The sequence below is a fragment of the Scyliorhinus torazame genome, chromosome 9 (assembly GCF_047496885.1).
Source record: "Scyliorhinus torazame isolate Kashiwa2021f chromosome 9, sScyTor2.1, whole genome shotgun sequence".
Classification (NCBI taxonomy): Eukaryota; Metazoa; Chordata; class Chondrichthyes; order Carcharhiniformes; family Scyliorhinidae; genus Scyliorhinus; species Scyliorhinus torazame.
This window is the reverse complement of record NC_092715.1, coordinates 254,296,488-254,318,344: the sequence shown is the minus strand read 5'-3', so window position 1 is coordinate 254,318,344 and position 21,857 is coordinate 254,296,488. Positions and strand designations below refer to the sequence as shown.

Here is a 21,857-nt window from a genome sequence, read left to right as displayed (position 1 = left end):
GCTGGCCCAAACAGCGATGCCTACACCACATTAGCAATTTTTTTTTTAAGTTGCTGTTCGGAAAAGGGATTTCCAGGATTTTGCAATAGGGCCCACCTGCAGCACGGTAGCATTGTGGATAGCACAATTGCTTCACAGCTCCAGGGTCCCAGGTTCGATTCCGGCTTGGGTCACTGTCTGTGCGGAGTCTGCACATCCTCCCCGTGTGTGCATGGGTTTCCTCCGGGTGCTCCGGTTTCCTCCCACAGTCCAAAGATGTGCAGGTTAGGTGGATTGACCATGATGAATTGCCCTTAGTGTTCAAAATTGCCCTTAGTGTTGGGTGGGGTTACTGGGTTATGGGGATAAGGTGGAGGTGTGGACCTTGGGTAGGGTGCTCTTTCCAAGGGCCGTGCAGACTCGATGGGCCGAATGGCCTCCTTCTGCACTGTGAATTCTATGTAAATAGGGCCCACCATTCAATAAGAGCATGGTTCATTAAATAGTTATGTTTCTGTAAAGATCTAATTAGAAGTCATATATCAACCAATGCCTCCCGAGATAATTGTGGCCTGCTGCACTTTCGAGCACTCAGACATCCTGCCTCTTGTAGATAGAATAGAATCATAGAATCCCTAGAGTGCAGAAGGAGGCCATTTGACCCAATGAGTCTGCACCCACCCTCCAAAAGAACACCCTACCTTGGTCCACTCTCCCCATACTGCCACCTACTCTTTGGAACTAAGGGGCAATTTGACGCGGACAATTCACCTATCCTGCCATCTTTGGATATGGGAGGAAACCAGAGCACCCGGAGGAAACCCACGCAGACACAGGGAGAAAGAGCAAACTCCACACAGACAGCAACGCCAGGCCTGAATTGAACCCGGGTTTCTGCCTCTGTGAGGCAGAAGTGCTAACCACTGTGCCGCCATACCTCCCAGATACAGTGTATATGACTGGCTAACCATCACAGTGATCTTTTTTACTGCAGTCACAATTGTGCTGACACTGTGAGTTATCTGCCTCTTAATATTAAATGAACAGACTGATAGCGACTGAAATAAAAGGGACAATGTGGCCCGTTTTGACATTCAATGACTGATTTGCACCAAAAAAAAACTGTTCCAAAATGCAGGCAAGGCAGAAAGGAGAAGGCTGGAGGTCAACTGAAGAAAGCAAAAATGCCCAATGATTGGAAAGCAAAATCGGTGCCACACCTACAGCTGGCGAGATATTATTTCCCAATTTTCCCCGCCCCCTCGCCAGTGACGTAACAAAGTCCCCGCCTTTTAAACACATTTTAATGAATTTTAATCTTATTTGATTCCAGCCTTCAGTGACTGTGGCGTTTTTGCCTTCTCCCCGTATTTGCATGGGTTTCTCCCAAAATCCAAAGATGTGCAGTTGGTGGATTGACCATGGCAAATTGCCCCTTTGCACCAAAGAATGCGCAGGTTAGGTAGGGTTACAGGGATAGGAGGGGGGGAGTGGCCCTAGGTGTGTGCATGTTGGAGGGTCGGTGCAAACCCGATGGGCTGAATGGCCTTTTTCTACACTTTAGGGAATCTATGTTCTAATGGTCTTCCCGGCCACAAGATTCCCCTCATGGAATATTGAAACCTCGCTGACGTGACCTCATGTCGACTGGGGGGGGGGGGGGGGTGACATGCTCAGGTGGAAGTGCTGGGGCGGACTCTCTGGAGAGCCCCATTGGAGGGGAAGGGTTCTTGTGGTTGGTGGGAAGGGGAGAGGGCCAAGGCTTTTGAAGCGGGGGAATTTGGCATTGACGGGAGTTGAGGAGGGGAGGGTTGGTTCCTGGCAGTGAGGGGCACTGTGGGGGGAGAGAGCCCTGATACTTGTGCGATGGGCGGGGGATGGAGGGATGGCAATGGAGACTGGAAGAGTGTCATGATATGCAGACATGCAGATGATATACAGACAGGCACAGACAGGCAGCTAATGAACACAGAGAACAGGACATGACCAATGAGCAGGCAGGACACTCAGGGGTGGTATCTCACTACAAAAGACACGCGACACTCACACTCCGTCTCTTTCCACTGATGAACATCTACAGAGTGAGTCAGGGTGTATGTACAGTATCACACCTCCAGCACGTGGCTAAGAGCTAATCTGGTTCAGTCAGACAGAGTAACCACACTTAGGTTAGCAGAGAGTCGAACTCATAGAGAACTGTGCTACTGGTTCAATAAATCAGATTGAACTAACTTCAAGGTCTGGAGTATCTTTTGGTTAAAGCTGCATCGAGTTGCAGCCTGTGTTATCCCAGAGTACATAACACAAAAAGAGAGCACCTGATACCTTTGTAGTGATGGGGTGCTGGCAATGGGGGCGGGGGGGGAGTTTTAACTCTATGCTTGATAGGTCGCCATTGAAAGATGACACCCCGATCTCTGCGGAGCCGGCATTGCTGACTCTATCGGGCACCCCACCGCCAGATTGACGGTGTAAACCACGCCTCCCGATTTTCTTCTGTCAGAATGGCTGAAGATATGGTGCGCGATCCAATGCTGCGCTACGTCCAAACGTCAGCTCACCACAGCGCAGCATGGCCGATAAAAGCCAGGGGACCCTGCTCCCGGGTTCTACCCAGCTCGCAACACATCGCAAGATCACGTTGCGATGTAACGCCATTGTGAGCGGGATCACTTTTTAGCAAATCTGCATATTAGAGCGAGACAGCTAGTCTCACTCTCATGTGCAGATTCCTAAGGTCCCTGAGGCTTTGGGAATCATCCCCCTTTCCTTGGAGAACTCGGGCGAGCGCCGTTCAGCACTGGTCCCCACAAATGGGGAACAGATGGAACGGCACTCGTGAGGGTCTCCCAGAGCTTTGGAGGCTCCCAGCTGCATGCCATTTGGCTAGGGTGGTGCTCTAGCACTGCTGGTGCCACATGGGCACCCTTCAGTGCCAGCCTCGCACACTGGCAATGACATCTGTGTGCCAGCTTGGCACTGCCATGGTGCCTAGGTGGCACTGCTAGCTGTCATGGGCACTGTCAGATTACCAAGGTGGCATTGCCAAGGTGCCAAGCTGGCATGCTTTACGCACGTGCGCAATCGGACCAGGGGTGCCCTGCGTGGGTGTCGAGGGGGGCCTGCGTGTTCCCCAGGAGGCCACTAATACAACGCGAGTCGCGTTGTATAACCATGTGTTTCTCGCCGCTACGAGCGGCAGGAAACACGTGGCTAAACGCGCTCGCTATGCGATCGACCCCATGATTGTAAACTCGGCTGTGTGTCTGTAGCGGTACACGCCGGTGTTCAGCCAGTGCCTGAAAGCTCTACCCAAAGAGTGATGTGTCAGATGGTCCTATTTCAAAGTGAGAACCTCACCAAGTAGCAGCACTCTCAATTAACTTGGTAAGAATGATATCATTGATGCTTTCAGTTCCGAAAAGCTTTATCCATTTGGAAACTCTTGTCCAATGCTAATTCCACCATTTCCAGTAATCGGAGACTCAAGAAATTTTTGGAAACCACAGGAAACTGATCATTATTCTTCAAAACTGCTATTGAAATATTCATACACAGGAAGTCTCTTTTGTTATCAACTGAAGTCCCCGAGGGCATTTGAACCTATGCTGGAGCGCAAAAAGATGTGACATGTGTACCCCTTGGAAACTCATGTCCAAAATTGTTCTATTAAAAATGAAAATTGCTTCCTGTTTCCGCGGCCTGCCTTTAAAGATCGCGCTTTTGCAGGCGTAACAAGATGTGAGCAACATTGAAACAAAGAGCATTTACTTCAAGCTAAACTATTTTCACTGAACAGCTATTTTGTTTCTGTCTGGCTGCATACACAGAGGAACTCAGTATAAATTTGATCGTGATAACATAACAAAACAGTGCACTTTGACTGTGTTGAGCAGTGTGTTTTGTTTAACGAGAAAAAAAAAGTTACGGCGCTTTTTTTGTCTAGGTTTCACCTCTTAAGGCTCAACTGCACTGAATTTCTAATTGAGTGGCATCAAAAAAACTGAATTTAAAATAACTTTTTTCAATATAATCAATTTGAAATGGACAACTGTAAAAAGCGAAGCTGCCCGGCTTCAAGAAGGCAACGCAAGAATTCATAAAGAATCTTCAATTTTATGTTCCATTTGAAGTGGTCTTTACTGAGCAGCAGTTTAGCATCATCGCTAAATGTGTGATGTATCCGCACAAACGATTGCAAAAGACAGGCATACCATTCCAGGCTTTCGCCGACCGAACCTGCGAGGTGCCTCGCTTATGGATTTTCAACGACACGGCATTCAGAGTTGTACGTTTACACGGGGAGAACGTGCATACTCCGCAGAGACAGTGACCCAAGCCGGGAATCGAACCCGTGACCCTGGAGCTGTGAAGCAACAGTGCTAACCACTGTGCTACCGTGTCGCTCCAATATAAAAGATCCCACGGCACTATTTTGAAGAAGAGCTATGGAGTTGTCGCCAGTGTCCTGGCCAATATTTATTCCTCAATCAACATCTCTAAAAAAACACGATTATCTGGTCACCTGTGCAAATCGGCCACCATGTGTCCTTCATTACGGCCATGACTGCCCTTCACATACGACTTCATTGGTTGTAAAACAATTTGTGAGGTGTCGCAGTTGTGAGATGCTACGTAAATGCAACTTTTTTTTTCTCTTTTGCCTTTACCATAATTCATAAATTACAGTGGCGAAAAACAAGACATAGTCGAATACCGATTGAACAGGCATTGAATTCATAGACTTCCACAAAAGAAAGACTTATCCATTTTCTTGCTTTTGGTCAAGTGCAGTGCTTTACTTTAAAATTGAGGGGCGGGATTCTCTATCAGCGGGATCCACCATTTCGCTGACAGCGCACTCAAGCCTGCAAATTTACCAACGCAGTGGGGGTGCCCACAATGGGAAACCCTATTGGCCAGCTGCCGCAACGGAGAATCCCGCTACCGGTGGGGGCGCGCCGCATCGGAAAAAGGGTGCGGCGGGAATGTTCCTCAATTCCCATTTCCTCATCTTCATTATACTAAATGGAGCCAGAAAGTTTCCAACACATTGCAAACAAAAAAAAATCCATCTTGTGCAACATTATTTGAAAAAAAAAGGAATAGTGATGCTTAACGGAAGTGGAAGAACAAATGATGAAACAGGCTCGCTGCAGTATAATGATCTGCAAACATGCTAGGACTGTTTGTTATGTTCATGAAGCTTATAAAAATCCTGATCCAAGCATAAATTCCTTGGCAAACCTATTGCAATATCAACTTTCAATTGTGCAACAATCACCAGCAGACAAAGCTGCTCACTTATCATGCACAAGTTAAAATCTGCTTGCATGATTCACAGAGGCACAAATTAAAGCAATCTAACATAGCAACAAATATGAAGTAAGACAAGAAACAGATTTTAAACACAGGCGCCATTCACCAACTCCCACTCGCCTGCACCTCACTGCAATGGCAAACAAGCCAGGGCAAATGTCGGCTCCGACACTTATTCACATTGATGCAAATTACTCAAATCGTTTTCCAACAGTGCATTGTTGGGGTTCTGCAGTAACCAAGACCCGAAAAGCATAGTTTTATCTTTTTCCACTCCGGCTCTGGATTTAAGAGTCAAAGTGTTCCTAATCACCAAGATACTGTGTGTCAAGAACTGACATCAGTCGCACATATCTGAGATGCAAATTTGCGGGTTCGAGCCCATCTTTCAGACTTATCCACACAAATTAAGCCTGATAGTACAATGCAGTACAGAGCGATGTTGAACTGTGAAAGGTGTCACATTTGAAGCCATGCATCACACCAAGGTCCTGTGTGATTGTTCAGGGGTTAATCATAAGTCTGGATGTTACACCTCCCACCCCCCGTACTTGAATTTGGGGGTGGGGAGGCGCTCATGCAATAAAATGGATGGCCTCCTGCCCCCCAACTTGTCTCCTGCATTATGGAGAGTGGGGCAGGTGTCAGGCAGCCCGCTCAGCCTTTGGCCTATTGAGGGCCATAAATGGTCAATTAATGGCCACTTGAGGGGCTCATATTGCCTCAGTTGCTATTTTATGAATGGCTCAGGAACGAAAAGGCAAGATGGGCAGTCTGATTACCCACCTTTCACTGTGCAAGCTTCTGTTCAACGGAAAGGGAGGTACCTTTGGGGAGAGAGGGTTCTTGGAGGCAACGCCAGAAGACAGCACCTCCTCTTCCTTAAGAATCATAGAACTTACAGTACAGAAGGGGGCCATTTTGCCATTGAGTCTGCACCGGCCCTTGGAAAGAGCACCTTACTTAAGCCCGCCCTTCCACCTATCCCCGTAACCTAGTAACCCCATCTGACCTTTTGGACACAAAGGGGCAATTTAGCATGGTCAATCCGCCTAACTTGTACATCTTTGGACTGTGGGAGGAAACCGGAGCACCCGGAGGAAACCCACGCAGACAGGGGGAGAACGTGCAGACTCCACACAGAGTCGCCCCAGGCCGGAATTGAACCCGGTACCCTGGAGCTGTGAGGCAGCAGTGCTAACCACTGTGCCATCCCAGCCTGTAAAACTTGCCCTCTCCCTTCCACCCAAACCACAACCCCCCCCCCTTCCTTGCCTGAATCTACAGATAGGCCGGTCCAGGCTCAATCGAGTCCTCTTCCTCAGAGTCCCAGCAGTGGCCACCGTTCGATCCTAGTACTGCTGGGTCTAGGGAGCTGCCAGTGGGCAGCACGGTAGCATTGTGGATAGCACAATTGCTTCACAGCTCCAGGGTCCCAGGTTCGATTCCGGCTTGGGTCACTGCCTGTGTGGAGTCTGCACGTTCTCCCCGTGTCTGCGTGGGTTTCCTCCAGGAGCTCCAGTTTCCTCCCACAGTCCAAAGATGTGCAGGTTAGGTGCATTGGCCATGATAAATTGCCCTTAGTGTCCAAAATTGCCCTTAGTGTTGGGTGGAGGTGTTGACCTTGGGTAGGGTGCTCTTTCCAAGAGCCGGTGCAGACTCGATGGGCCGAATGGCGTCCTTCTGCACTGTAAATTCTATGATAATCAATGATAATCTGATCTGCTAGCAGCTCACTAGGGCAGAACTTCCTCCCAGGTGGTGGCAGAGGTCCTATTCTGAACCAAACAGAGCGGCTCCCATCATAATATCGCTGCAGGAAAGCCAGGTTTTGGGTGGGTGCGCAGGTGGCTGATGTTTTGGTTGGGGTGGCGGGCGCGGTGAGAAGGGAATGTGGGTAGCAGGAAAATGATGTCCAATAAACTCCAGCCGAAAGAATCCTGCACCACTTAAGGAGCTTGATCAGGCCATTTTGCTTGTGCTAGCCCTTTGAAAGAGCTAACCAATTCATCCAAAGCCCTGCTCTTTCCCCAAAGCATTGCAACACTCTTCCTTTTCAAGTATTTGCCCGATTCTGTTTTGAATATTGTTGTGAGCCACGTATGGCTACGTAAGGCTGTTGTATATATGTTTACTCTTGTTCTACTGTTCTATTAGTATTGTTATCTCCACTGTTGTATATACTTATTGTTGTTGCTGTTCTGTTATTGGTTGTTGCTGTTGTACTGTTGGAATGTTATTATTGGTGCTGCTGTTGGCTCCGCCTTTGGCTCCGCCTAACTGTGGAGGTATAAAGCCTGTTGACCTGGGTCAGCCCTGCAGTGCGGGAGGAGCTACACGTCGGCACATATTTAGCTTATTAAAGCATCGGTTCACTGCTTCTCAGCGTCTCGTCTGAATTGATGTCTATCAAATATTACTATTGAGTTTCATTCCACCAGTCGTATAGGCAGTCGTTTTCCAGATCATTAAGAACTCATTGGATGAGGACGGCATGTGGCGCAGTGGTTAGCACTGGGACTGCGGCGCTGAGGACCTGGGTTTGAATCCCGGCCCTGGGTCATTGTCCGTGTGGAGTTTGCACATTCTCCCCGTGTCTGCGTGGGTTTCAACCCCACGACCCAAAGATGTACAGGTTCGGTGGATTGGCCATGCTAAAGTGCCCCTCCATTGGAAAAAAAAGAATTGGGTACTCTAAATTTATAAAACAAAACTCACTGGGTAAAAAGATGTCACCACATATGTCTCCCTCGCTTCTTTGCTGATCATCTGTGTCGCCCAGTCAGCAACCTTACCCCGCTGGCGCAGACAGTTTCTCCACACCTATTCAACCAAAGAGCCCTTTAGAATTTTGAACCCATTAATCCAGTGTGCTCTTCACCTTCACTGCTCTGTGGAAAGCAACCCCGACTTCTCCAGTCACTCCACGTAACTGGATTTCCTGATATCAGTTTGGTAAATCTCCCGCAGATCCATTCCAAGACTTGTACACCCTACATAAAACGTGGTGCCCAGAATTGAACGTGCCATTCAGACTAGCCTAACCAGTGATCTATGAAGGTTTAGCCTTTGTGCTCTGTGTCCCCACTCAAAGAAAGCTAAGAGTCTCTTGCACTTTTTTAGTGGCCTAATCAGCTCCTTGTTCCTGTGAACCCCAAGTTTTCTCTGTTTGTGCACTCGACTGGTGCCCTCTACCATCCGCATCAAAAACAGATTTATCCGTTAGCTAATGGTGGGGCTTTGCTGTGGACATACTGGGCACCGTAACAAGACCAACTTTATTGCAGAAAAGTCAATTTCTGTCTGTAAAGAATTTTAGGGATGTGCTGACGGCATGCCAAGACATTAGGGCTGGAATTCTCAGGCTGTTGCAATTCCCTTTTCCAGCCAGCAGCACACCCTTGCCCTTGGGTGTCCCAATGGATTGGGGTGGTTTCAATGGGAAATTCCATTGACAAGCGGCAGGAGTATAGAATCCCGCCTTCAGAGAACGGCACATTGCTGAGAAACACAGGAGAATCCAGCCCCATACAAATATACGCTCCCTGTTCTCTTGCAGATTTTAAGAAGACTGATTTGATGACTGTACATCCAGGTGCTTCGGTTTCCTCCGACAAGTCCTGAAAGACGTGCTTGTTAGGAGAATTGGACATTCTTAATTCTCACTTTGTGTACCCGAACAGGCGCCGGAGTGTGGCGACTAGGGGATTTTCACGTAACTTCATTGTAGTGTTAATGTAAGCAAACTGCTCCCTCCTCCTGTTCATCTGTTAGTTCTCACTCGAGCCAATTCAAGCACTGATCATTCCTTAATTATTAGTCCTTCAGTAGTGACATTGACAGGATTTACCCTATTGTTGGTGACGGGTATACCACTCGTAACCAGCAAAAACAAAAATCATAGAATGGGACAGCAGCAAAGGAGGCCATTCTGTTCATTGTCCATGTACCCAATTAAAATAGCTTATCTTTTTCCATTTTATAGATTTATATTTTTAATGGAATCAGTTACAAGACAATCTCTGCACAGGGTTCAGATGACATCAATGAACTGTTAGAACAGGCGATGAAGCGGTACAGGGGGGCACGGTAGCACAGTGGCTAGTACAGTTGCTTCACAACTCCAGGGTCCCAGGTTCAATTTCCGGCTTGGGTCACTGTCTGTGCGGAGTTTGCACTTTCTTCCCATGACTGCGAGGGTTTCCTCCGGGTGCTCCGGTTTCCTCCCACAGTCCAAAGATGTGCTGGTTAGGTGGATTGGCCATGCTAAATTGCCCTTAGAGTCCAGAAAGGTTGGGTGGGGTTGCTGGGTTATGGGGATGGAGTGGAAGTGTGGGCTTGGGGTGCTCTTTCTAAGGGTCAGTGCAAACTCGATGGGCCGAATAGCCTCCTTCTGCATTGTAAATTCTATACCTAGTCTGTTGGTTGTCTTGTCAAAGAGTTTGTTTCTTAATTGACTGTAAGATTTTAAGTATGGGAACATGCATACCAATTTATGAAAATACATAGAGGAGAGGTTTAGCAGGTTCATGGAGTCTCGCACAATCACCACGCAACTAGCTATCATAGCTAACATAGATATCATAGTCTTCCCTCCAACCAACATTCTTGCAATCTCCTGGGAGAGGCAAAAAAAGATAAAAGAATACTCAGCCAACACAGGAGGAGACGTATCCTGGAAAATTCCTACCCAATCCCCTCCTCAGGCAATCAAAACAAGCTCAGTGAACTGCACAGTGACCATGGGGCACGTATGCAAACATCCCGTCAACCTTTTACACACAATGGAATTAGCCACAACAAGGAAATCGTCCAGCTCCTTTTTGAACTGCTGAGGCAAATACACACTCATCTCACAGTCCAGTAGCTTCTTCCAAGTGTCGATAACCCTCTGTGCAAACAAAACCTTTCTGGCATTTTACCAAGCTGAATGCTTACATTGTTTATATGCATGGCTCTTTGTTTTCCGTAAGCTATCTAATTCAAATAGTCTGCCCAGTGAGACACATGTCTCTACGCCATTTTAATACCTTCAAACCACAGTCCACTTTTCTCTGGCGACAGCAAAGTTCCCTAAAACGAGTGTGACACACAAGGGTCTTTTAAACCTGATATCAATATAATGTTGCTTCCTTGAACTTTTTTCCAGATCTCTAAATCACACTCAAGGGGACCAAAATATGGTCACTATTCAAGGTGACACCTAACCCGGCGCTTGTAGTTCTTTTTATATTACCTCTATCACTCAAGGTGAGCGGAGCTGACGTTTTTGCTCCTGTTGTTCATCAGTTTATCTGTCCATAAGCAATATATCTCAAAAGCTCAATGGATGCATTTCAACAAAGCTTGTTAGGGCATTGTCCAAGGAAGAATTGGTTAGATTGGCAAAGATGTGGACCAGATTTTGACCCTAGAATTTTTTTAAGGATTTGTTAACATTGAGAGCTGGGACAAATATTTTTCAGAATGTTGTTGATAGTTTTAGAATGTCGTAATTTGACTTAGCAGCTGCGGTGGAACTTGTTACAGATGTCAGAATATGAGCAGCATTTTCAGAGCAGGTTGTTGGATATGGAATAGCCTGAAGCCTCCCCAACAAGGTGGATGCTCTTAAAAACATTTTTTTTCAGCTTTGTATTTACAGAGCATCATCAACCAGGAAGGGAAAAGCTTCGGGAAGAGTCCAAATTCAAGACAGGAAAAGCTGCTTCTAAGGGGAACCCAATGACTGCCAGAGTCTGAGGCAGACTAACGCTGACGAGGAGGGTGCAGATTATTGTAGATGCTCTTCAGATTATAACTGGCAGTGGAATAACCGCCCATATAGAACATAGAACATAGAACAATACAGCGCAGTACAGGCCCTTCGGCCCACGATGTTGCACCGAAACAAAAGCCATCTAACCTACACTATACCATTATCATCCATATGTTTATCCAATAAACTTTTAAATGCCCTCAATGTTGGCGAGTTCACTACTGTAGCAGGTAGGGCATTCCACGGCCTCACTACTCTTTGCGTAAAGAACCTACCCCTGACCTCTGTCCTATATCTATTACCCCTCAGTTTAAGGCTATGTCCCCTCGTGCTAGCCATTTCCATCCGCGGGAGAAGGCTCTCATTGTCCACCCTATCTATCCCTCTGATCATTTTGTATGCCTCTATTAAGTCTCCTCTTAACCTTCTTCTCTCTAACGAAAACAACCTCAAGTCCATCAGCCTTTCCTCATAAGATTTTCCCTCCATACCAGGCAACATCCTGGTAAATCTCCTCTGCACCCGTTCCAAAGCCTCCACGTCCTTCCTATAATGCGGTGACCAGAACTGTACGCAATACTCCAAATGCGGCCGTACCAGAGTTCTGTACAGCTGCAACATGACCTCCTGACTCCGGAACTCAATCCCTCTACCAATAAAGGCCAACACTCCATAGGCCTTCTTCACCACCCTATCAACCTGGGTGGCAACTTTCAGGGATCTATGTACATGGACACCTAGATCCCTCTGCTCATCCACACTTTCAAGAACTTTTCCATTAGCCAAATATTCCACATTCCTGTTTTTCCTTCCAAAGTGAATCACCTCACACTTCTCTACATTAAACTCCATTTGCCACCTCTCAGCCCAGCACTGCAGCTTATCTATATCCCTCTGTAACCTGCTAATTAACCATATCTCGGTTAATTGTGATAATGTGAGTTACTGTAGCATGGGAGGGTTATCCTGTCTACTGACTGCCCTCTTCATTTGTTTTATAATGGATTGTCTAGACTCTCCATCCATGGGCCTGTTACATCTCAACACAATTATTCAAATACCCATATGGCATTCCAGCTTGCAACCTCCATAAACTTTAGCTCCTCCAAATGTTTGCTGACTGAATCCTAACTCGCACTAAGTCCCCTCTGTGCTTACCAACAAAGAACAAAGAACAGAGAACAAAGAAATGTACAGCACAGGACCAGGCCCTTCGGCCCTGCAAGCCGGTGCCGACCATGCTGCCCGACTAAACTACAATCTTCTACACTTCCTTGGTCCGTATCCTTCTATTCCCATCCTATTCATATATTTGTCAAGATGCCCCTTAAATGTCCCTATCGTCCCTGCTTCCACTACCTCCTCCGGTAGCGAGTTCCAGGCACCCACTACCCTCTGCGTAAAAAACTTGCCTCGTACATCTACTCTAAACCTTGCCCCTCTCACCTTAAACCTATGCCCCCTAGTAATTGACCCCCCTACCCTGGGGAAAAGCCTCTGACTATCCACTCTATCTATGCCCCTCATAATTTTGTATACCTCTATCAGGTCTCCCCTCAACCTCCTTCGTTCCAGTGAGAACAAACCGAGTTTGTTCAACCGCTCCTCATAGCTAATGCCCTCCATACCAGGCAACATTCTGGTATATCTCTTCTGCACCCTCTCTAAAGCCTCCACATCCTTCTGGTAGTGTGGCGACCAGAATTGAACACTATACTCCAAGTGTGGCCTAACTAAGGTTCTATACAGCTGCAACATGACTTGCCAATTCTTATACTCAATGCCCCGGCCAATGAAGGCAAGCATGCCGTATGCCTTCTTGACTACCTTCTCCACCTGTGTTGCCCCTTTCAATGACCTGTGAACCTGTACTCCTAGATCTCTTTGACTTTCAATACTCTTGAGGGTTCTACCATTCACTGTATATTCCCTACCTGCATTAGACCTTCCAAAATGCATTACCTCACATTTGTCCGGATTAAACTCTATCTGCCATCTCTCCGCCCAAGTCTCCAGACAATCTAAATCCTGCTGTATCCTCCGACAGTCCTCATCGCTATCCGCAATTCCACCAACCTTTGTGTCGTCTGCAAACTTACTAATCAGACCAGTTACATTTTCCTCCAAATCATTTATATATACTACAAAGAGCAAAGGTCCCAGCACTGATCCCTGTGGAACACCACTGGTCACAGCCCTCCAATTAGAAAAGCATCCCTCCATTGCTACTCTCTGCCTTCTATGGCCTAGCCAGTTCTGTATCCACCTTGCCAGCTCACCCCTGATCCCGTGTGACTTCACCATTTGTACTAGTCTACCATGAGGGACCTTGTCAAAGGCCTTACTGAAGTCCATATAGACAACATCTACTGCCCTACCTGCATCAATCATCTTAGTGACCTCCTCGAAAAACTCTATCAAGTTAGTGAGACACGACCTCCCCTTCACAAAACCGTGCTGCCTCTCACTAATACGTCCATTTGCTTCCAAATGGGGGTAGATCCTGTCTCGAAGAATTCTCTCCAGTAATTTCCCTACCACTGAAGTAAGGTTCACCGGCCTGTAGTTCCCGGGATTATCCTTGCTACCCTTCTTAAACAGAGGAACAACATTGGCTATTCTCCAGTCCTCCGGGACATCCCCTGAAGACAGCGAGGATCCAAAGATTTCTGTCAAGGCCTCAGCAATTTCATCTCCAGCCTCCTTCAGTATTCTGGGGTAGATCCCATCAGGCCCTGGGGACTTATCTACCTTAATATTTTTTAAGACACCCAACACCTCGTCTTTTTGGATCACAATGTGACCCAGGCTATCTACACCCCCTTCTCCAGACTCAACATCTACCAATTCCTTCTCTTTGGTGAATACTGATGCAAAGTATTCATTTAGTACCTACCCATTTCCTCTGGCTCCACACATAGATTCCCTTGCCTATCCTTCAGTGGGCCAACCCTTTCCCTGGCTACCCTCTTGCTTTTTATGTACGTGTAAAAAGCCTTGGGATTTTCCTTAACCCTATTTGCCAATGACTTTTCGTGACCCCTTCTAGCCCTCCTGACTCCTTGCTTAAGTTCCTTCCTACTTTCCTTATATTCCACGCAGGCTTTGTCTGTTCCCAGCCTTTTAGCCCTGACAAATGCCTCCTTTTTCTTTTTGACGAGGCCTACAATATCACTCGTCATCCAAGGTTCCCGAACTTACGTTGGTTCCTGGCGCTGCGACACCTCAATTTTAAAGTCTCATCCTTGTTTGCCAATCCTTTCTCCTGATCACTGTACTGACCTCCATCTCCCACACCCTCCAATGCCAAAACTGATTTCTTTCGTACGCCTGGTTTTCACTTAGAACTGCCAAGGGTTCAAACTGTGAAATTCTCTTCAGAACGTAGGAGCGGAAAGAGGCCATTTGGCACTTTGAGCCGCTTCAGCCCTCCCTGCCTCCCATCTCCATTAATAAGCTCCTTAAAATCTACCCCTCTGATCAAATCTTTGGTCATGTCTCCTAATAACTCCTTATGTGGCTCAGGGTTAAGTTTTGTTTGATAATATTCCTGTGACCTATCTTGGAATGTTTCACTGCATTAGAGAAGTTACATACCGAAAAGTTGCTGCTAAAATGCATATAACGGATGAAGCCCCATTATGAATGGATCAGCTTTTACTGCTTCATCGAGTGCACTAAACCTGGTACAAACATCCATGCCCCACAGCGTCTTCACCTAGATAATTGTGATTGTGGAGAACAGTGATCCTAACGTATATGCTTGTTGGGCTCTTTGTCTTATTCTTTTTGGAGACATGGGAGTCACTGGTCAAGTCAGCAATTTTGTTGCCCGTCCCTAATTACCCTTGAGAAGGTGATGATGAGCACCTTCTTGTTGAACCGTTGCAGTCCCAGTGGTTTAGGCGCACTCTCAGTGCTGTTTGGGAAGGAGTTCCCAGGATTTTCCTCCAGCGACAGTGAACAAGCAGCGAAATGGTCAGAGTTTTACGCTCCATCCACCCATGACCCAGGCAGGGTCTGAGGTGGAGGGAGGGGGGTGTAAAATTGCATGGACGGGATTCCTTCCGGGATCTGGCCCACTTGTCCAAGACACAATTTTATGGTGAGGCGGGCAAGGCCTCAGGCAGGAAGTCTGCCCACACCTTTATTAAGGCCTTTTCTCAGCCAATTGTTGGAGCTGCACTCATCCAAGCAAATGTTATACTATTATTGGTGTCCATGTAGAACTGTTTTTATTAGTAATAATCTTCTATTATCAGGAAGTCAATCAATTCTCTATCCTATTAAGCTTTGTTTTCCTATACTTCAAGACTCTTCGTTGTGGAACCCCAAATATACAATGTCATCATGATGGCCCCAGCCACCAATTTAGCAACCACCTCAAATTATTCAACTCAGTTAGTGAAATAACCTTCTTTTCCAGTATTGTGAGTCACTACTAACACCAGCTTTGTCCAGACCGTCACAGAGAACATGTCTAATCACCTGTAACACCGCTACAATAACTGAGGTTAAGCTAATGCGCCTATAATTTCCTACTTCTAACTCACTGTCCTTTTCATATATTGGTTTTGCATTAACCTCCCTCCAATTCATGGGAACAATTCCTGCTTCTGGTGAGCTGTTAAATATTTAGGCAAAAGGTGTCTACTTAATGCAGCCCCCATTTCTTCAAAACCCTCCTGATGAACACCCTCAGTCCCAGATTCGAGGCTCCTTATTCCAGCTTGGGTTTCCACCTTAACGTTTTGAAGTCACGCTAAACCTTAAATGGTACTGACAGTGGCTGCATCAATGAGAGTGTGGACCAACGAGAAGTAACCATTTGAAACCTTTATCATGTGCTGGAAGTTTACCACAAGTTGCTCTTGCATGTTCTTTACTAGCCCGATGGAGTCTTTCATTCCCCTGACTGCTGACATAGCTAAAGAAAAACATTGCTACTGCCACGGTAGCACAGGTGGCTAGCATAGCTGCTTCACAGCTCTAGGGTCCCAGGTTCGATTCCCGGCTTGGGTCACTGTCTGGATTGGAACTATCATTAACGGCAGCAGCCGGTGATGAATCCAGCCCGTGTACTTGGCTGCCTTCCTACATTAACAGCTATTAAACACCTCGAAGCATGGTAACTTTTGGAAATACTGGTGAAATTCCTGCTTAAAGCCTCTGCGAATTAACAATTGCCAACAGGCGAATATTTTATATTTGCATACACAGTTCACAGTATGACTCAAATGATGTAATTTCCAAGATTTGGGTTAGAATTCAACGTTTTATGTTAACGACCTTGGAAGTAAGATTTAATGACCATTAGTATTAGCCACGGCTCAGCTTTGTATTTATGGTACAAATTGTGGTTTGAAGGGATGTGGACTTCACTGGCTGGGCCAACATTTGTTGCACATCCCTCACTGCCTTTGAGAAGGTGTTGGTGAGCTCCTTCATGAACCGCCGCTTGACACTGCTGAAGGGGAGGCAGTGGTGTACACTATTGTCACTGGGCAAGTAATCCAGAGACCCAGGGTAATGCTCAGGTGATCCGGGCTCGAAGCCCACCAGGGCAGATGGTGAAATTTGAATTCAATAAAAATCTGTAATTAAAAGTCTAACGGTGACAATGAAACCATGGTCGTAAAAAACCCATCTGGTTCATTAATGCTCTTTGGAAATCTGTCATCCTCACCTGGCTCATATGTGACTCCAGATCCTCAATAACGTAGTGACTCTTAAATGCCCTTGTGGCAATAGATGCTGGCCCAAACAGCGATGCCTACACCACATTAGCAATTTTTTTTTTAAAGTTGCTGTTCGGAAAAGGAATTTCCAGGATTTTGCAATAGGGCCCACCTGCAGCACGGTAGCATTGTGGATAGCACAATTGCTTCACAGCTCCAGGGTCCCAGGTTCAATTCCGGCTTGGGTCACTGTCTGTGCGGAGTCTGCATGTTCTCCCCGTGTCTGCGTGGGTTTCCTCCGAGTGCTCCGGTTTCCTCCCACAGTCCAAAGATGTGCGGGTTAGGTGGATTGGCCATGCTAAATTGCCCCTTAGGTTAGGTGGGGTTGCTGGGTTACGGGGATAGGGTGGAGTTGAGGGCTTAAGTGCAGTGCTCTTTCCAAGAGCCGGTGCAGACTCGATTGGCCAAGTGGCCTCCTTCTGCACTGTAACTACTATGAAACTATGACTGGCTTTATGACTATTCCAAAGGCTTTCAGCTGAACCTAGTGTCCATGCCGATCCCAATTTTATGATCTGGAATGCACCACCTAAAAATGTTGTGGAATAGTAACTTACAAAAGGAAATGGGATAAATAGTTGAAAAGAAAAGGTTTTCCGGGCTAGAGGAAAAGACAAAGAGGGGTACCAATTGGCTAACTTGATCAAAGAGACAGCAGAGGCAAATAGACCCAAGCGCCTCCTGTGATGCTGTATGTTTCAATGATAAGAGGTTCAATAGATTAAAGAGGTACTGTGTCGATCTTTTAGAAGAGCTGAATTATCCCCAGCTTTCCAGCCAAGATTTATCCCAAATCAACATCATAAACAAATTCTCCAGTAATTACCACACTTCACTTTGTAGGGGGTTTGCTGTGTGCAAATTGGCTGCCATGTTTCCTGCAATACAGCAATGGCAACACTTCAAAAGTACATAATTGGCTCTAAAACACTTTGGGACGTTCTCTGTCACTGTACGAACAGATGATTTAGGAGCAGGAGTAGGCCACTCGGCCCCTCAAGCCTGTTCCTCCATTCAATAAGATCATGGCTGATCTGATTGGAACTTCAACCCCACATTCCTGCCTAGCCTCGATAACCTTTCACACCCTTGGTAATCAATAATCTATCCAGCTCTGTTTTAAGAATATTCAAAGAATCTGCTTGCACTGGAGCTGTGAGGCAGCAGTGCTAACCACTGTGCCACCATGCCGTCCTCAGGATCCCTCAAGATCTTAAAGGTTTTGATCAAGTTGCCTCTTAATCTTCTGAACTCTACTGGGTACAAAACCTAACCTTTCCAACTTTCCTCATAAGAAAACCTACCCCATTCCTGGTGTTAGTCGAGTAAACGTTCTCAGAACTGTTTCTAAAACATCTTTCCTAAAATAAGGAGACCAATACTGTACACAGTACTCCAGGTGTGCTCTCATCAATGCCTCTACAATTGAAGAATAACCTCCCTACTTTTGTAATCAATTGCCCTCACAATAATTTATAACATTCTATTAGCTTCTCTAATTACCTGCTGTTGGGGAAGCGGGGAGTCCGGGGGTTGTGTTGGAGGTGGGGGGGTCGAGAGATCGGGGCGGCATTTAAAAATGGCGCACCGATCTCTTCCTGCACTGGCGAGCTGAGCTCCTCCACGCAGGAAATGAAGGTAAGTATGGCCCTTCCTCTCTGAAACCCGAAAAAATAATAGTGTCCCGGTTAATAGCGGGGTCGTTCTCGAGACTGCAAGCACCCCGCTAAACCTGCCCGAATCAAGGCTTGGCATACTCGCCTTTTGTGAATCATACACTAGGACACCCAGATCCTTCTGTATGTCAGAGTCTGCAATCTCTACCTATTTAAATAATCAGCTTCTTTTTATTCTTCCAGCCATAATAGACAATTTCACATTTGCCCGCATTATACTCCATTTTGCCAGATTTGTACTTACACATTGAACAGATCTAAGTCGAGGCGTCGCCTCTTACGTTCCTCCTCACTATTTACTTTCCTGCCTATCTTTGTGTAGTCAGCAAATCTCTGTCAATGCAAGTCTTTCTTTTCTATAATGTATTTTTTTAAATGGAATACTCTTCAGTTTCTTAGAGAATACAGTCAAATCGCCACGATCAAACAGTCAGGCTATGATTCGGAAGATTCAAATGTTGTTTGTGTTTTCAATTTTACAGTTCATCTCAAGCGGTGAATCCAGTACGAAGTCTCACAACACCAGGTTAAAGTCCAACAGGTTTGTTTCGATATCACTAGCTTTCGGAGCGCTGCTCACCCGAGGAAGGAGCAGCGCTCCGAAAGCTAGTGATATCGAAACAAACCTGTTGGACTTTAACCTGGTGTTGTAAGACTTCTTACTGTCATCAATGGTGAAACCAGTCGATTCGGCCATTCTGCGATTTCAATCACATTTTCTTTTCCGTGAATGCGGCGTTAACCACTCTAACCTCAAGGAAACTTTCCCAGGTCTCAACACGGATCCCAGAATGTAAAGCTAAAGTGATGTGCTCAGTACACTGCCATCTGCTGCTCTGCTCTGTGTCGCCCTCTACCTGGACAAGGCAAGCAAAGAATTTTTTAAAAGCCCAATGCAAAAAAATAATGACCAGATGGTTTCTCCACATTGAAGGGGCTGTGAAAGTATTTATCATCCATTTATGATGGGGAACCTCATATGGTTAAACAGGCTGATGTTGCTCAATAAACAGTGAGCTGCCCTTCATCGCCCCCAAAACACAAACACATTTCAAGGGGAGCTAGTTCGACACTCCCCTTATCCCACCCCTCAACCTTTAATGCACTTGCACTGAAAGAAAAAATGGGACAAAATAAATGATCTGAAAGGGAATTAAGTGAGGTTCAGTTACTTTCCACAAGCCCCCAGGAACCAAAACGTGGTTCTTCGAAGACCCTTCTCGACGCGAATAACACGAGGGCTAACAGTGACATCTTTATTTATTTTTGTTTATTTTCCTTAAATGTATCTCAGATGCCCGAATTTCAGCCTTTTCCAATCCAGACAGTGGGGGGGGGGGGGGGGAGAGATTATCCACACCGCGAATAATCCAGCCCAGGTCAACCCCGAAATAAGGCGAGGGATAGAAAGTTGTCCCGACCCCGGACCCCGCAGAGTTGTCAGACGCCCCAGTCCTGAGCTTAAGAGGAATGGAACAAAAGTACTGAACCCCAAGCGAGTAAGACTTACACCAGGAGGGGGGGGGGGGGGGGATGTCTTGAAATAGCGGCGAGAGAGATAAAATCCAGATGTTCTACACAGCACTCAACGCACAAAGAGACAATGGGTTCTGATGGACAATACAGGACACCCTGGATTCATATTTGGAGAGTTCTGCATCAGCGCGAGAAGGACAAAAATACAACTTTGGGTTGAAAGCATTGTCTCAAATTCAACTCTGCCACCTCTGCTTAATGTCAAAGACAAAAGATTAAACTCCACATGCATTGCAACCCCATATAAGGGGACTTCACTCTCAACCCTGCAAATGTTAAAATGCTGCCCTCTTACCTCCCCCTGGGTGTTTTCTTGGTTTTCTTCTTTGTTGTCAGTTCAGGGATTCCAGTTGCTGTGGAAGAAAAGCTTCAGATTGTGGAGCCTCTGTTCTAGTCTCTCTCACTCCCTCTCTCACTCTCGTGTGTGTGTGTGTTCGAAGTATGAGAAGGTTTTTTTTTTAACCTCCAGTAGCTCTTGTACAGCTGATCGAAATCTCGAGGTTACTATCGGTCAAATGCACTTCTCTCGCTCGTTTTTTTTTTGCGTGGCTGGCATTTGCTCGGGAGTCGCTGTCAGCAGCAGAGAGGAGGAGGGGCGGGGGGGGGGGGGTGCTGAAGACAGGGAGCCACTGCTGAACGGGCAAGGAGGAACCCCCTGGGGGTGGGAGCTGCTGGGGGTGGGCACGGAGGGGGAGGGGAGGGAGGTGAGAGATGAAACATCTCTGCCAGTCGGGTCCCAGGGCTGGCAGTGCCACTTTGGGACGGCATGGGGTGGCACAGTTTTAGCACTGTTGCTTCACAGCGCCAGGGTCCCGGGTTCGATTCCCGGCTTGGGTCTGCGTGGGTTTCGTCCGGGTGCTCTGGTTTCCTCCCACAAGTCCCGAAAGACGTGCTTGTTAGGTGCATCGGACATTCTGAATTCTCCCTCAGTGTACCCGAACAGGCGCCGGAGTGTGGCGACTAGGGGCTTTGCACAGTAACTTCATTGCAGTGTTAATGTAAGATTGTGACACTAAAAAAGATTATTATTATTAACCAGGAAATGTTAAGAACTCAGTTGCTGTTGCAACCTCCCCCCTTCCGCCCCTCCGCCCCCCAACGTAATTGGCAGATCCGGAACGGGGGGCGGGGGGGGGCCGGTGCAATGTGTTTTTATAATGTTTCTCCTCCTAACTTTACTGTGCAACTCTGCGGGAATGTAGTTCAGGAGGTGGCAGTAATTCTTTATTGTTAACCACACTTGTGTGTGGGTGGGGGGGGGGGGGGGGGGGGAGTTCTCGGGTTCTGATCCAGCGACGGCGCGGGAGCGTTGATGTAGTTTCAAATCAGGCTGGTGTGTGGCTTGGAGGGGAACTTCTTGCAGGTGACGGAGTTTCCCATCCACCTGTTGAAGGACAAGGGTCCTTCAAGGCGGAAGCGATCGTGGGTTTGGATGCTGTCGGAGAAGCCTTGGTGAGTTGCTGCAGTGCATCCTGTAGATGGCCCACACGGCTGCCAATGTGTGTGTCGATGGTGGAGGGAGTGGGTGTTCAAGATGGTGGGTGGGGTGCCAATCAAACAGGCTGCTTTATCCTGGATGGTGTCAAGCTTCTCGAATCTGGTTAGAGTCGTGCTGACCCATGCAAGTGGAGAGAATTCCATCATCCCTCCTGATAAGTAAGACTTGAGGAGTCAGCATTCCAAATTGAAGTGACAAGATATGCATTTCAGTGGTGGAGTTGGCAGGTGCAGATAAAGGAACTGTATACTGAACAGTAAAAAGTCATTAATAAAAACAAAAAACACCACTGGGTACAGACAGCAGATCAGTCAACATGTTAAAGTTCATCAACAAGGAACGGGAAAGAGACA

At 46.8% G+C, this 21,857-nt stretch overlaps 1 protein-coding gene across 1 annotated transcript in view; it reads right to left on the bottom strand.

Annotated features, from left to right (window-relative positions):
• LOC140429820 (phospholipid-transporting ATPase ABCA1-like) overlaps window positions 1–20,496 on the bottom strand; it is a 168,837-nt gene extending 148,341 nt beyond the window's left edge. The window contains exon 1 of the mRNA XM_072517273.1: window positions 20,302–20,496. The gene's annotated coding sequence lies outside the window, so the exon portion shown is untranslated. The remainder of the gene's footprint in view (window positions 1–20,301) is intronic.
• Between the last annotated feature and the right edge of the window lie 1,361 nt (window positions 20,497–21,857).